This window comes from Phalangium opilio, unplaced genomic scaffold, assembly GCF_054372755.1.
Source record: "Phalangium opilio isolate 3A_F unplaced genomic scaffold, DU_Popi_V2 ptg000329l_1, whole genome shotgun sequence".
NCBI classification, from domain to species: Eukaryota; Metazoa; Arthropoda; class Arachnida; order Opiliones; family Phalangiidae; genus Phalangium; species Phalangium opilio.
Window position 1 is genome coordinate 5,808,593 of NW_028324226.1, and position 14,913 is coordinate 5,823,505.

At 37.6% G+C, this 14,913-nt stretch overlaps 1 protein-coding gene and 1 long non-coding RNA gene across 4 annotated transcripts in view; one reads left to right on the forward strand and one right to left on the reverse strand.

Annotated features, from left to right (window-relative positions):
- The window catches only part of LOC149610522 (solute carrier family 35 member F3), a 153,187-nt gene that overhangs the window by 98,701 nt on the left and 39,573 nt on the right, over positions 1 to 14,913 (reverse strand). The window lies entirely within an intron of this gene.
- LOC149610525 (uncharacterized) lies at positions 11,127 to 14,153 on the forward strand. Its single transcript, XR_016376612.1, has 2 exons — positions 11,127 to 12,658; positions 13,014 to 14,153. It is a non-coding gene; the product is annotated as an uncharacterized LOC149610525 (long non-coding RNA).

The following is a 14,913-nucleotide window of genomic DNA, read 5'->3' on the forward strand; positions in this document are numbered from 1 at the left end:
AATAAATATAGGGGAAGGACAATATATTTTTCCAGCTGCCCACGCGAACAGATGTAATAGATGAAGTGACAAGACGCAATCCTCGATAGAGCTCGAGTTTCCAAAATGCAGATAGGTTAGTTCATAAGATATGTTCCATAAGTTTGACATTGGTTACTATAGGGCTTGTCATGAAGTGACGTAGGTCATAGATTCTCGTAAAGCGACGCATGGTGAGGTGCTGTCAAAGGCTTAGTTCAGTCTGGGCATAAGTTCATAAGATATGTTCCATAAGTTTGACATTGGTTACTGAGTGGTTGTCATGAAGTGAAGTAGGTCATAGATTCTGGTAAAGCGACGCATGGTGACTAAATAGGAAGATGGACTGCAAAACCGTGTGTAGTCAATTCTGGCGTCGTTCTCGAACTAGCTCTCAGTAAGTCTCTAGCATTACGAAGTATAGGTAGTGTCATACTTAAGGAACATATCTTATAAACTTATATGGTCTGGGAAATATGAATATTATTTTTTAACTAGTGCTTGGGACCAGTGGCCGATATAATAAACTGGTCCTTGGACTTGTCCCCCTTTGTTTTCCTATAGATTTGCAATTAATAAACTGGTCCCGAAGGCCTGTAACCCTCACTTCTTGATTATCAGTTTGTCAGAACTTTTTCTTACATAAAAGCATCAATTTAAATTGCCACTATTTAGAATTGAACTTCATCAACTTATTAATTAAGTTAAATTAAATTTCAATTTAAATATTCTGCTGTTCGTCTATGTACCGCTTTCTTAGAAAAAATGTAAATTTCTAAAGGGAACCGAAACATAATCTTTATACAGGTATTCGCGCAACAATACATGATTGGAATTCGTGCGAAAAGTATTAAGAACGGCGAACCACCGACGAGTTTGAAAGGAAGCTAAAAGAAACCCGTTCAATATAATCGACTTGGCTTTTAAAGTGAAGAAAAAAGGGATTCCCTTGTGTAATTCCGTTAAAATATTCATCACCTGCAGCTAAGACTATCCGTATAATAAAAAGGAAGCTGCAGTCGTTTAATGAAATTTAAATTTTAAATCGTGCCGGCCACTGTGTCCATAGATACACGAAATTCCCATCATATCAGGTTAGAGGGCTCGAACACTATCCAAACGTTTCTACGATAAATGTGATTACTAAAATACTGTGCATGCATTGCAAAAGAAGATGCAAAGCTATCTTCATGTATTTTGTGATTACCAAATAATTGACGACTAATTAATGATAAGATTTCTCTATTTTGTCCGTTATCTTCAACTAGTTATCCGAATTCCACTATTAAAATCCTCATTCATGAACTTAGTTACACAGTTTTTAACTATTAATTATCCACACTTCTGAAACGAACTAACCTTAACAATTAAATAATTTCTGAAACTAGTCACCCCAATTTTAGCATCTAAATATCCTGATTTCAGAAACTAATTAGCACGATTTTAACTATTAATTTTCTTGATTTTAAAAAACTAATTACCCCGATTTTAACTATTAATTATCCGGATTTCATAAAACTAATTACCCAGCTTTCTTTCTCAGCTTAATAACAATGGTTTCCACTATTAACTATCCTTGACTTTATAATTAATTACCCCGTTTTCCACTATTAACTATCCTTGACTTTATAATTAATTACCCCGTTTTCCACTATTAACTATCCTTGACTTTATAATTAATTACCCCGTTTTCCACTATTAACTATCCTTGACTTTATAATTAATTACCCCGTTTTCCACTATTAACTATCCTTGACTTTATAATTAATTACCCCGTTTTCCACTATTAACTATCCTTGACTTTATAATTAATTACCCCGTTTTCCACTATTAACTATCCTTGACTTTATAATTAATTACCCCGTTTTCCACTATTAACTATCCTTGACTTTATAATTAATTACCCCGTTTTCCACTATTAACTATCCTTGACTTTATAATTAATTACCCCGTTTTCCACTATTAACTATCCTTGACTTTATAATTAATTACCCCGTTTTCCACTATTAACTATCCTTGACTTTATAATTAATTACCCCGTTTTCCACTATTAACTATCCTTGACTTTATAATTAATTACCCCGTTTTCCACTATTAACTATCCTTGACTTTATAATTAATTACCCCGTTTTCCACTATTAACTATCCTTGACTTTATAATTAATTACCCCGTTTTCCACTATTAACTATCCTTGATTTTATAATTAATTACCCCGTTTTCCACTATTAACTATCCTTGACTTTATAATTAATTACCCCGTTTTCCACTATTAACTATCCTTGACTTTATAATTAATTACCCCGTTTTCCACTATTAACTATCCTTGACTTTATAATTAATTACCCCGTTTTCCACTATTAACTATTCTTGACTTTATAATTAATTACCCCGTTTTCCACTATTAACTATCCTTGACTTTATAATTAATTACCCCGTTTTCCACTATTAACTATCCTTGACTTTATAATTAATTACCCCGTTTTCCACTATTAACTATCATTGACTTTATAATTAATTACCCCGTTTTCCACTATTAACTATCCTTGACTTTATAATTAATTACCCCGTTTTCCACTATTAACTATCCTTGACTTTATAATTAATTACCCCGTTTTCCACTATTAACTATCCTTGACGTTATAATTAATTACCCCGTTTTCCACTATTAACTATCCTTGACTTTATAATTAATTACCCCGTTTTCCACTATTAACTATCCTTGACTTTATAATTAATTACCCCGTTTTCCACTATTAACTATCCTTGACTTTATAATTAATTACCCCGTTTTCCACTATTAATTATCCTTGACGTTATAATTAATTACCCCGTTTTCCACTATTAATTATCCTTGACGTTATAATTAATTACCCCGTTTTCCACTATTAACTATCCTTGACGTTATAATTAATTTCCCCGTTTTCCACTATTAATTATCCTTGACGTTATAATTAATTTCCCCGTTTTCCACTATTAACTATCCTTGACTTTATAATTAATTACCCCGTTTTCCACTATTAACTATCCTTGACTTTATAATTAATTACCCCGTTTTCCACTATTAACTATCCTTGACTTTATAATTAATTACCCCGTTTTCCACTATTAATTATCCTTGACTTTATAATTAATTACCCCGTTTTCCACTATTAATTATCCTTGACGTTATAATTAATTACCCCGTTTTCCACTATTAATTATCCTTGACGTTATAATTAATTACCCCGTTTTCCACTATTAATTATCCTTGACTTTTTAATTAATTACCCTGTTTTCCACTGACAATCATACTGATCCTGATTTCTCCGACTAATTACTTCCACATGACTAGACACATTTTCAACCCGGCATCTTGATAGGGCATCAGTCACGCATTCAAAACTATCAAAAACATTCCGAGATTACTGCCCAAATCACTTGTAAACACACTCTGATGTCACAATACGAGTCACATTGATAACTAAAATAATCTCGAGCTAACAAAATTATCCTGACAACAGGAAATGATTTCTACCTCTCATACACCACCTTAATACTCTAAAGTATCCAACCTTTCGTTAAAGACAAAATTCAAACAAAAAAAAAAAAGAAAGAAAAAAGTATAAAAGCTGATAAAATGGGGGAGGAGGGCGATGTATAAATAATGGAGCGAGTTTGGAGCAACTAGTAGTGTGTAAGAACTTTTCTCTTCCGGCCTGAAGGCTGCCTTCCTTTGGCGTTATCCGACTGTGGAAAAATCATCGTTAGTCGCGCTCTCAATCATCGATCTGACCACCTCCCCTTACTACCATTTTCTCTACTACCACCCTCCTTCTCTCTCGTCTCTCCTCGACACTCAAATTCCTTTTTCTTTTAGATAAAGGTCATTTCTTTTGGAAAGATGGCCAAGTAAAGCTCGGTCACATTAAAACGCAGTGGGTCTAAGCGAGCGAAACTTTTACCATAGAGAAAGGAACTATGTCACACGGTTCCAGTGATCACGTATGAGGAGGAGACTCTGAGATATCTAATTCTCCGTTAGCCCCTATTTCAAAACCGGTACCGATCTGTGGTTTTGTATCAGAGTTCCGCACATGCGTAACCGGCGCAAAAGAGAGGTAAAGTATCAGAAATTTGTTTACGAGGTTATAGTTAACCTAGGAGGAACCAGCTTAAGAGTTAACCACGCCGATCTCTCTTTGGTGAGAGTGTGAGCCTCTGTCTTTTCGTATCACGTGACATCTGGTTCCTCGGCTGTGCGCCGAGGTAGGTGCGCGTGAGAGAGACATCAGGCTGTGCCGTTATAGTTACCTTCCCCCTTCCCCGACTCTCCTTCTTATACATACTCACTGACGGTTCCCTTTTCTATGGTTTGGAGAGAAAATGATAGATTTAATTATCCTATATCGGTACAGAAGGAATGAGTTTATCTTTTCAAAAATCGAAGTGAGGAAGGAAACACTTCAATACGCTCGTTTTTCATCGTTCAAAAACTTTGGATTGGCCGGCCATTGAAAACCAATAGAGTTAATCAAGGAATAAACTAGGTTCTATCTGGTAAGAGTTACTGATTGGTTCTGAAGTTGATTCTGTAGAATACCAGGCGTTATATGGCAAACATTTTCATGGGTGCAGCTATAAGTTACCATGCAACGCGTCTTTGTAAGTGACAAACATTCACTATCGGTACTTCTTGCTTCGTAACCTCAATTGAACAAGGCTCCGAAATGAGGGGAATGTGATATCGTAAGTCCGTATGACAAGGAGAAAAGAAAGGGAAGTTGGCTAAGGCTTTCGGAACTCGTCTTTAGCAGAAAAAGAAAGGGGAAATTAAATATTCAGGCGAGTATGTAATGACTGATGTATTTCATATATACATAGTTTATTTACACTAGGAGGTGTTTTCCAGGATGTTGGTGAGTCAAGAATTTGCAGAGAGAAAGGCTAGCATAGCATATCAGTTTAAACCAGTACTTGACCAATTTGGCTAGCAGAAGGCCTGACAACACTGCACTGAAGTTTAAGGTGAAGAATTTTCTTTAGTTTCTTTAGTTCCTTTAGTGAAAACTATTCGAGTATAGACAGCAACAACATCCCCCTTTATCCTTCCTGAGTATAGTCAAGAAGCGATATCTAGTTTACTATAGGGAGAAGTTATAAATTCGCCACATTTCTAGCTTTATCTCCAGTCCAAACGTAGGTCCGGAGTTAATCCCCGCCTCTAAATTACAACCAGCATCTCATTGGTTCTTGAAAACTCACGTCAGCGCGACGCGAATGACGAAAATTACGTACTTTCCGACTGAGGAGAGGCGAAATAGACCGGCCTCCTTTTACGTCCCCCCCGTTGTGTTTTGAAATGGGGACTGGGACTATGGTGCGCGAATACAACTTACACCTTCTCCCTAGTAAACTAGATATCGCTTCTTGGTATAGTGCAATGGCAGTCTCCCAGCATTGACTGTATTAAGGTCTATCTGCAAGTAACAAAGGGTGCCACTAGTTTACATCATTTCTTTTTTTTTTAATTTCGCGCGTCCCCTTTATATTTCTCTCTCAGAACTTATGGAAGCCACCTTAGTTTAACGTCTACTGAGAAAGAACCCTTATCGAAGGCCTGCTTCAAATTTGAATAATACAGTCACGTTTCTTGATAAAACGATTTTTTTATCTAGATGAAATGCCAGAAGTGGATTATTCGAGTCGATCGCAAAATGGCATATAATAAACATGCCGCATTTTTCAAGGCTGCAAAAATTATGGAACGACATAATTTAGGCGTGAATGAAAGGGCTATACGTCCAATATACATTTCAAAACGAGTCGTTAAAGTTAAGTTTATAGCACCTAAACATAAATCAGGTTACAATATACAGGGTGTTTAAGAAAGGTCTCTGTCACAAGTGAAGGGGGATGCTCTTTGGGCGATTTCGAGTCACAAATGTAATTTTTATGACATTTTGCAGTCCGGGCCACTGTTGTCAAGTTAAGATTGGATGGAGTATTTTAAGGATGATCCCTTAAACTTAATTAAGGGATTTATAATTTAATTAAGGGGTCATCTTTAAAATACTCCAAACATAACTTGTAAACGGTGTCCCTAGTGGCAAAATATCTTAGATCATATTCGACTCATAATTTCTCAAAGAACATACCCATTAATTTCTGATAGACCTTTCAGAAACACCAAGAAGCGATATCTAGTTACTAGGGAGAAGGTATAAGATGCCTAAGTATTCGCGCGCCATAGTTCCAGTTCCCCTTTCAAAATACAAGGGGGGGGGGCGTAAAAGGACGCCGGGGCAATTTCGCCTCTCCTCAGTCGGAAAATAGGAAATTTTCGTCATTCGCGTCGCGCTGACGTTAGTTTTCAAGAACCAACGAGATGCTGGTTGTAATTTAGAGGCGTGGATTAACTCCGGACGTACGTTTGGACTAGAGATAAAGCTGGAAATGTGGCGAATTTATACCTTCTCCTTAATAAACTAGACATCACTTCTTGGAAACACCCTGTTTTAAACGGTATTTACGTTTCAAATTGCCATTCCGTATTTGATCTAGTGCGTCAATGAAAGTACGATTAATACTTCAATAGAAATTTCAATAAACAGAGCATGACTATAACTTTCATTTTGTTTATATTCTAATTCTAAACAGAACTTTAGTAGTTCGGTAGAAAATATTCTGACTCTCTTTGAATAATGCATTCGGTCAACTGGGTACGTGACTTTTAAATTTATTTACAGTACAGTGCTTCTGTTCTTTTAAAAGATGTCAGAGAAATTTCCCACTAGAGGGAAATAAGAGAATACGAAAACCATAGGATGGAAATAGTAAACGTACACGCATTGCACATCATAAATTATAACTATATAGTTGTTCAGAGACTTGTTACGAACTATAACTTAGCTTTAAACAAATTTATATAACACATACTGGCTCTTTCTGATAAGTCTGCCATAAATTTAAGGAATAGCGACGTTGTTTTAAAATGTCAAATCTAAAGAAAACCTTACTTTTTTGAGAGTTTAAACTCTTCTGATTCCAAAAATATGCTAAATCAATATTTAAATATGAGTGAACACAGAAAAAAAACACTTCAAAAACTTGAAATTTGGGGGGCAAAAGCAAATTTCCAGAGAAGATTTTTGGCGGGTTTTTCTCCTTGATACGTCACTCACGGCATCTCGCGTCTACTAATGCCGCGCGAATCTGAATAAAATAGGCTTAAGGCGTCACGTGAGCGTCATCTAGATACAAAATTTCTCATCAAACGAAACAAAATTTTAACGAGGCAATTGCAATTTTATAAATTGCTACGAAACCAAATAAATTAGTAAACATATCATAATAAACAAGATTTTTCAAGGATTTTTTTCCCACTTTAAGTTTGTGGATGACGAAAATTATGTCACCAACACTTTAAGGGGATGTACTTTTTTCGATTTTGAGTCCACAATATTCTACCTCCATTTTGCCGTCCGGGCCACTGTTTTTTTAGTTATGATTTGAGTTTTTTAGGGATGACCCATTAATCAAATTAGAAATCATTGTCTTTAAGTTTCTAAATTAAATTTAAGAGGTCATATATTAACTTGAAAACAGTGGCCCGGACGGCAAAATGTCACAGATGTTACATTTTCGACTCAAAATCGTTCGTCCAAAGAACATCCCTTAATTTATGGCAGACTTAACAGAAACACCCTGTATATGGGAATAGGGGTTCGCCGACTATTAGAGGTAATACTAGAAATGCCAAGAGGCAATTCAAGAGAGAGCCTGCAAATTCTCTAAATGAAGAGAGTCTAGGGATTCAGGGTCGTTTCTGACTCCATCTAGTTGCCCTTACCACTAATGACCAATAAGGTCTTGGGTGCATGTTTCTATATAAGTAACGTCAGAAGTGAGATGAGACTAGAAGTGAAGGGCTCTAGCATTGGTAGTAGATCCTGGCACTAGTGAACAAATTTGAGGATTTTATGCCGCTTCCCACGCGCCTACACTCCTACCCCCTTCCCCTCAACCCAAAGCCGCGGAACACGGACGCCTGTGCTTGAATCTAGTTCGGCCGTCTACCGCCACGAACGTCCCACGTTTTGGATGGAAAATTCAGAAACCGCTACTAGAGGGCCAACCGTTGGTGTGTTATCAAGAATATTCACTTTCGCCGAGTGAAGAATGTGGTTAGCTCAGTACTTCTAGTCTCATCTCACTTCTGGTAACGTATGAACTTTGCAGATTATATCTCGCTACATTTCGCAGGGGTATAGCAACCAAACCTTCCATTGATGCCATATTTGTATTACCAGGAACGCATACAACTAACAGGAATGACTATGCCCCATATGTCCCGTGTACTTTCTACGAGAGGTTTGTGTGCTATACGTCATGCCTCATAATTATGACGTCTTTCTAAAGTAATTTCATTGGTTTGGCAGCAACACGAGGTCAGGCGCACTCGCAAAAAGATAAATTATTAGTGAGGTTAAATTCGTCATACACAATCATTAGTCTAGCTCTTCAAACAAAATCTGCCTACGTTGAGAAAACTACTACATAATGATTCCTAGTAGCTATGTGTATTCCTGTTATTACCAATTACTCATAAGGGCTTTTTTACCTCTCCGTGTGACGTAGTCCAGGAGAGGTTCTGTAACGGCCGTGTCTGTGTGTGTGTCTGTCTGTGTGTGTGTCTGTCTGTGTGTCTGTCTGTCTGTCCGTTGTTACACCCACGTGACCGCGTTCGCAGTTTGCGTATCGGAGCAAACGTGTTCGCCATTTCCGAACTGCTTTCACAGTCACGGAAATGGCTCCTCTACTTGAGTTCTCACACCACCATCTTCTGGTCTTTGTCCATCCCACACGGACACCAGTCTGTTCTTACTGGCTTCTAATCACCACCATCTTCTGCTCTTTGTCAATCCCACATTGACACCAGTCTGCACTTACACTGGCTTCTAACACCACCATCCACTGGTCTTCCGTCTATTCCACATAGACACCAATCTGTATCATTGGCTTCTACTCCATTATCATCGTTTGGTTTTAGGATATACGCGGCGATCAGCTAGGGTTACGAGAAACGTCTAGCCTCCCTAAGGTGGGATCGCCACCAAAGGTTTTCGCAATTGCGCTTTTTCCTTACTATTATAATGGAAACGAATCGTATATATACCCCAAATTTGAAAAAAGCGGGCAAGAGGGGTACCCTTAACTTTAAACGTCAATATTAGCAAAGTTTGAGAAGATAATAGGTATAACTTTATTTTAAACGATTTAACTATTATTAATGTTAATTATTGAAGATTAAAATAATTAAAAATAATTATATTTATTTAAATATTAAAGATAAACCTCTGGTGCAAAGAGAGAGATTATCATTGCCTCCTATATCTACCAAGGCCCGTGCATGCGATATATTTCCTTCATTGCCTCTTATATCTATCAAGGCCCGTGCATTGTGATATATTTCATTCATTGCCTCCTATATCTATCAAGGCCCGTGCATTGCGATATATTTTTCAAAACAACAACAAAAATGGGAAACCCCAACTCAGAAACATAATAACGTTTTCATTGGATACTTTAAGTTTATATAATCTTCTTGACACGGAGAGGTAATATTTTGGTTTTCCCAACTTGTTCTACTTGCGAACAACTTATACTAAGAACGATAAGGCATAGCACACTTGCTCTCATTTCACCACAAAATTCATGTCCTTCAAGTACTTACAACGAAACAAACACGGAAGTTAAAAAATAAGTCATTATCTGAAGGTTCATCTTCTTTAGCAAAGAGCACGTACGTATCATTGAACAATTAAAACTGAGAAGCACGAAAATGAATAACATCGCGTTTTATGAAGCTGTACTTAAATTGTAACTCGTCCCCAAACCAACGTAGGGCCCTCTACTACAATAGAAGTTTGGAAAGGGCCCATATTGGGTAAGCAGGAATAGAGTTACTGGTTATCATCACATTTTGCCTTTTTGATTGATGGAAGTGAAAGGTCTATAGCGAGCTAATAGATTTAACTTTTATCGTCTAGTAGGCCTAACTTCTTGCAATTGAATCATTACGAAAGATACTTTCTTCGGATAAAGTAAGTTTGAAAAGTCAGCTCAGGCTCCTTCCTTCATCTTAGAGATATAAGATTAAGTCTAACTTTCAAAGTACCGCCAGTTCAACCTGATTCCGAAAGGAAGGATATGTTTTCTTCATTTCCCGTGCTAGAATATACTATCGAACCTCATTGTCTTTCAGCCCAATATCTATGACTCCAATACGAAACAAAGAAGAATATAAGTCTAACAGAGTTTCTTTTCTACCAAATCAATCGTAATAAGAACAGCCGTTAGCTATATACTGTAGATACAGCATTACCCGTCCATAAGCTTATCACTTGTCTTCAACATAAGGATGACAAAGTTGTATGTTTTAATCAAGACCTGATGGAGGGGACGATGGTATCCAATAAAACTCACTTTTCAGTATGTACTAAACCACTTAACACGTTTCACCTTGAAGGAGATAAGGATGGAGTGGTAACTACCATACCTATAACGTTGCTTCTACGGCACCGAAGTCCTCCCAGCATCCTTAGCGTTTTAGCTAGGGTCATACAGAACGAAATCGTAAAGGACGTCCCCTCTGTCTTAAAAATATAAGCTAGTTCTCAAACAAAAACACCGATGCTACGCGGCAGAACTTAACAATCGCCTACCGAGGGTTGGTGCTTGCGCGAGGTACACTGGGAGAGTTTTCGGTGCCGCAGGTCGCCCATCATCATTTTCACTCCATCTTACCTCATTTCTCCCTAGTTTCACCAAGAAAACTGGGAATTCCATTCACCCCGTCTCAATTGTGTAAGCGAGGTAGACGGGTACTCTAGTAAGCTTACGACGCTTGGATCAATATGACGTACATGAAGGGATATGATGAAAGTTTACTCCCACATCTATTACTATCATAGCTTTACTACAAGAATTCCCTGTTGGCTCCAATGCTTTTCTGCCAATTTCTGGTTCCCCTTACGTCACCCAACTGCTGACTGTATAGCCAATATTAAACTTATGGAAGATATTTATGATATTTCTAGGTCCCTTAAAGGTGGGGTCGTGTCCTGGCCCTAAGAAGGCACGACATCACCCGAAGTCGTGTCTTAGAATTGAAGCACAACCCAAGTGGCCCATTCATTCTTCAGTCCCGATCCCAATCCAACCCATAACCCCGCTATAGTACAGACTGGCACGCTACCCTTAGATTAATAACGTTTTTGGGCCCCAAAGAAAGACATTAACGAAATAGGCACGCTGGTGATTGACCTTCCCTCTCACGTATAAAGAGAACCACTTCATCCCAGGACTAACTATGATCCAATCAGTACAGTGGTCTAACATACAAAAGCTATCTTATAGTCAACAAAAGAAAAACGACAATTAAGGCAGTACAATAGAAGTGGAATAGAACCGAAAACAGTCATTCAGAGGGAGTATAGACACCAAGCCTAAAAATTGTCGCTATAACACATTGTATCAAGGCTTGAAAAATACTTTGTGTACATGCAGAAGTGAGATGAGACCAGAAGTACTGAGCTAACCAAATTCTTCACTCGGCGAAAGTGAATATTCTTGATAACACACCAACGCTTGGCCCTCTGGTGGCGGTTTCAGAATTTCCCCTCCAAAACGTGAGACGCTCGCGGCGGTAGACGGCCGAACTAGATTCCAGCACCCGCGTCCGTGTTCCGCGGCTTTAGGTTGAGGGGAAGGGGGTAGGAAATGTTTTTGGAACTCGACCAATTTTTTTCTCTCTAGCGTAGGCGCGATAGAAGCGCCATAAAATCCTCAAATTTGTTCACTAGTGCCAGGATCTACTATCAATGCTAGAGCCCATCACTTCTAGTCTCATCTCACTTCTGGTACATGTAATAACTACCAGAATCGAGGTTTGAATGACAACCACACTTTATCGAGGTATATACAGGGTGTTTCTGGAAGGGCCGTCAGAAATTATGGGGGTGTTCTTTGGGTGATTTTGATTCGAAAATATTCTATGACATTTTGTCGTCCGGGTCACCGTCTTCAAATTATGTTTGGAGCATTTCACGGACGACCCCTTAACTAAATTAGCATTTTCTTTCTTCAGTTTCAAAATTAAATTTGAGGGGTCATCCATAAAACACTACAGACATAAATGCCAGCCTGGTTTCTATTGTACGGTAATTTTAGAACTCTAAATGAAGTATAAGTAGTTCATATGAACAGCTGTAAATAACTACAATGCAAATGCTCCGAGACAAGCACACTCGCATGTGGGAAGGTAAATCCAGTCTGAAATGCTAAAACAAACAAAGATAATTCATTCAGTAGAGGAAAGAACTATGTTTTGAACTAAGGTCTCGATTCTCGCGATAATAACCGTTTACTACATGTAACCCAAGGCTCGTTCAAACGTAAAGTAGACCATATAGTTCAGTAATAACCGTTTTACGAAAATTTATAATTGAAGTGTACCTGTAAATAGTATAAATAACTGCCAGTTTAAAGGCCAGTTTCAATATAACTACCATTAAACAGCCAAACTCAGACGAGAAGAGGCATATCCATAAAATGTTAAACCGAACGAAGAGAACTCAACTCAACAATTATACAACAAAGGTGATATTATTTTTCTTCACACGTTGAGCCATAATTGTAATTTCGGAGATAATAATTCCACATATTTCACAATAATTATCGTATAAATTTATAAAAGATATGTCCCATAACTCTTTCACTACCTATACTTCGTAATGCTAGAGACTTACTGAGAGCTAGTTCGAGAAAAACGCCAGAATAGACTACACTCAGTTTTGCAGTCCATCATCCTATTAGCGCCTCACCTACGTCACTTCATGACGAGCTCTCAGAAACCAGTGACAAACTTATGAACTTATGTTATTGTTAATAACACTGTTCTATTATCGTGTTAAACTACTTATCAATGAAATTCTAATGAGAAATAATTTTTCAGTATGCACCGCTTGAAACAGATGAAAATATTGGCCATTTTTACGTCAAGTACATTGGACTTTTATACGCTATTGGCTTCTCCGTGTGCCAAATACTTGCCGTGACAATCGTTAAATACTTAGAAGGATTCAACGCATCCGAAATATAATTTTATAGATCTTTAATGGAAGTGTTCATCTGTCTACCAATTTTATTGCAAAGCGGAGTAGAATTCGGATTACCATACGCGAAATTCATGGTTTTCAGGAGCTTTTTAATGTCCGTTCGATATTTTTTACGAATCAGTTCAGTTCAGGCCCTTCCGTTGGCCGATTCGAGCATTATCTATTACAGTTGTCCGGCGTTTGTCGCGATAGCCTCTCGAATATTTCTCAAGGAACGTTTTACCAGAGTTGTGACCATCACTATTATCGTGACCTTTATAGGGCTTATCTCAGTGTCTCAGTTTTGGATATTGGATATTGGTAGAGCCTATGGATTGGGATCAGCTTATCTCACCATTATCGTCCATTCTCTATCGGACATAATTTTGAAAAAATTGGCCAATGTCAACCTGCCATCCAAATTGGTAGTGTTTCACATGTCTTGGATGCGATGCATTCAATTGTTTCTCGTTACAGAGATAACTAACGACTTTACAGTTCCAACAATTCCAAAATGTTCGTTTTTGGTACCGTTTCTTTTCGTTTCACTCGGTTTACTCTCGCAAATTATGCAAAACTTCAACATTGAAGCATTGAAGCGAGAGTCCGCGAGTACCGTTTCGGCCGCAACAACCTTCACCGTGCTTCCCTCACTATTGGTTTTACAATATTTAGTTTTTCACGATGAACCCACAATATTTTCAATATTTGGTGCAATTTTAATTATAGTGTCTTCGTTTATGATGAATTTGGCTACAATAATTAATAAATTTCACTCCTCCAAGTCCGGTTTAGTGAATTTTCTCAATTGGTTAAACGACTAGGGTGACATGTTAATTAAAATGTATGTTTTTAGCTTGACCTATTAGAGCCTCGTATGATCACTACTACACCATAAAATCACTTTACATACATTAAAACACTTAAAGTTTACTCTGTTTTATTAAATATTAAATAAACCAAGGGTTTTTATAATAATAAAAGGTTGAAAAAGCGAATCTTGTTTCATATATTCGGTAGGGTCGTAGGGTACGGAAACGTCGAGGATGCCACCTGTGTCTTACAAAGAGAAGCTAATTTTCATACAAATACAATGCCGCTAAGCGGCAGTACTTAACAATCGCCTACCGAGGGTTAGAGGCGTGCGTGAGGTACACTGGAAGACTATTGCACTGATAACGCTACGAAATTCACGCGTGCCCAGTAGATCTCTATTTGTTTGCAGATAAGCTTGATATAGGCCCTACATAACGGATTGTACTGCACATCACTCGCACAACAGCTTTATTTACTTCGAAAATCAATAAAACCACGCGTTTCTTTATAGAGCTAAAACGTTACGGTCTAGAACATGACATTCTGTACTATGGGTTTTGCTTTGAATTAATTAATAAGAACACAGTGACTAAATTTGAGACTTCATTGAATTGTTTGCCCATCTTATTATTCACGTTTCGAAAATATACAGGGTGTTTCTGATAAGTATGGCATAAATTAAGGGAGAAGTTCTTTGGGCGATTCGAGTCAAAAATGATCTATGACATTTTGCCGTCCCGGCGACTATTTTCAAGTTAAGATTAAATTTAACTAAGAAACTGAAAGAGAATGGTAATTAAATTAGGGCTCATCCCTAAAACACTTATCAAATCAGGACTCGAAAACAGTGGCCCGCGGACGTCAAAAATTCATAGAACAGCTTCGACTCAAAATCGCACAAAGAACATCACCCTTAATTTATGCCGAACTTATGAGAAACAC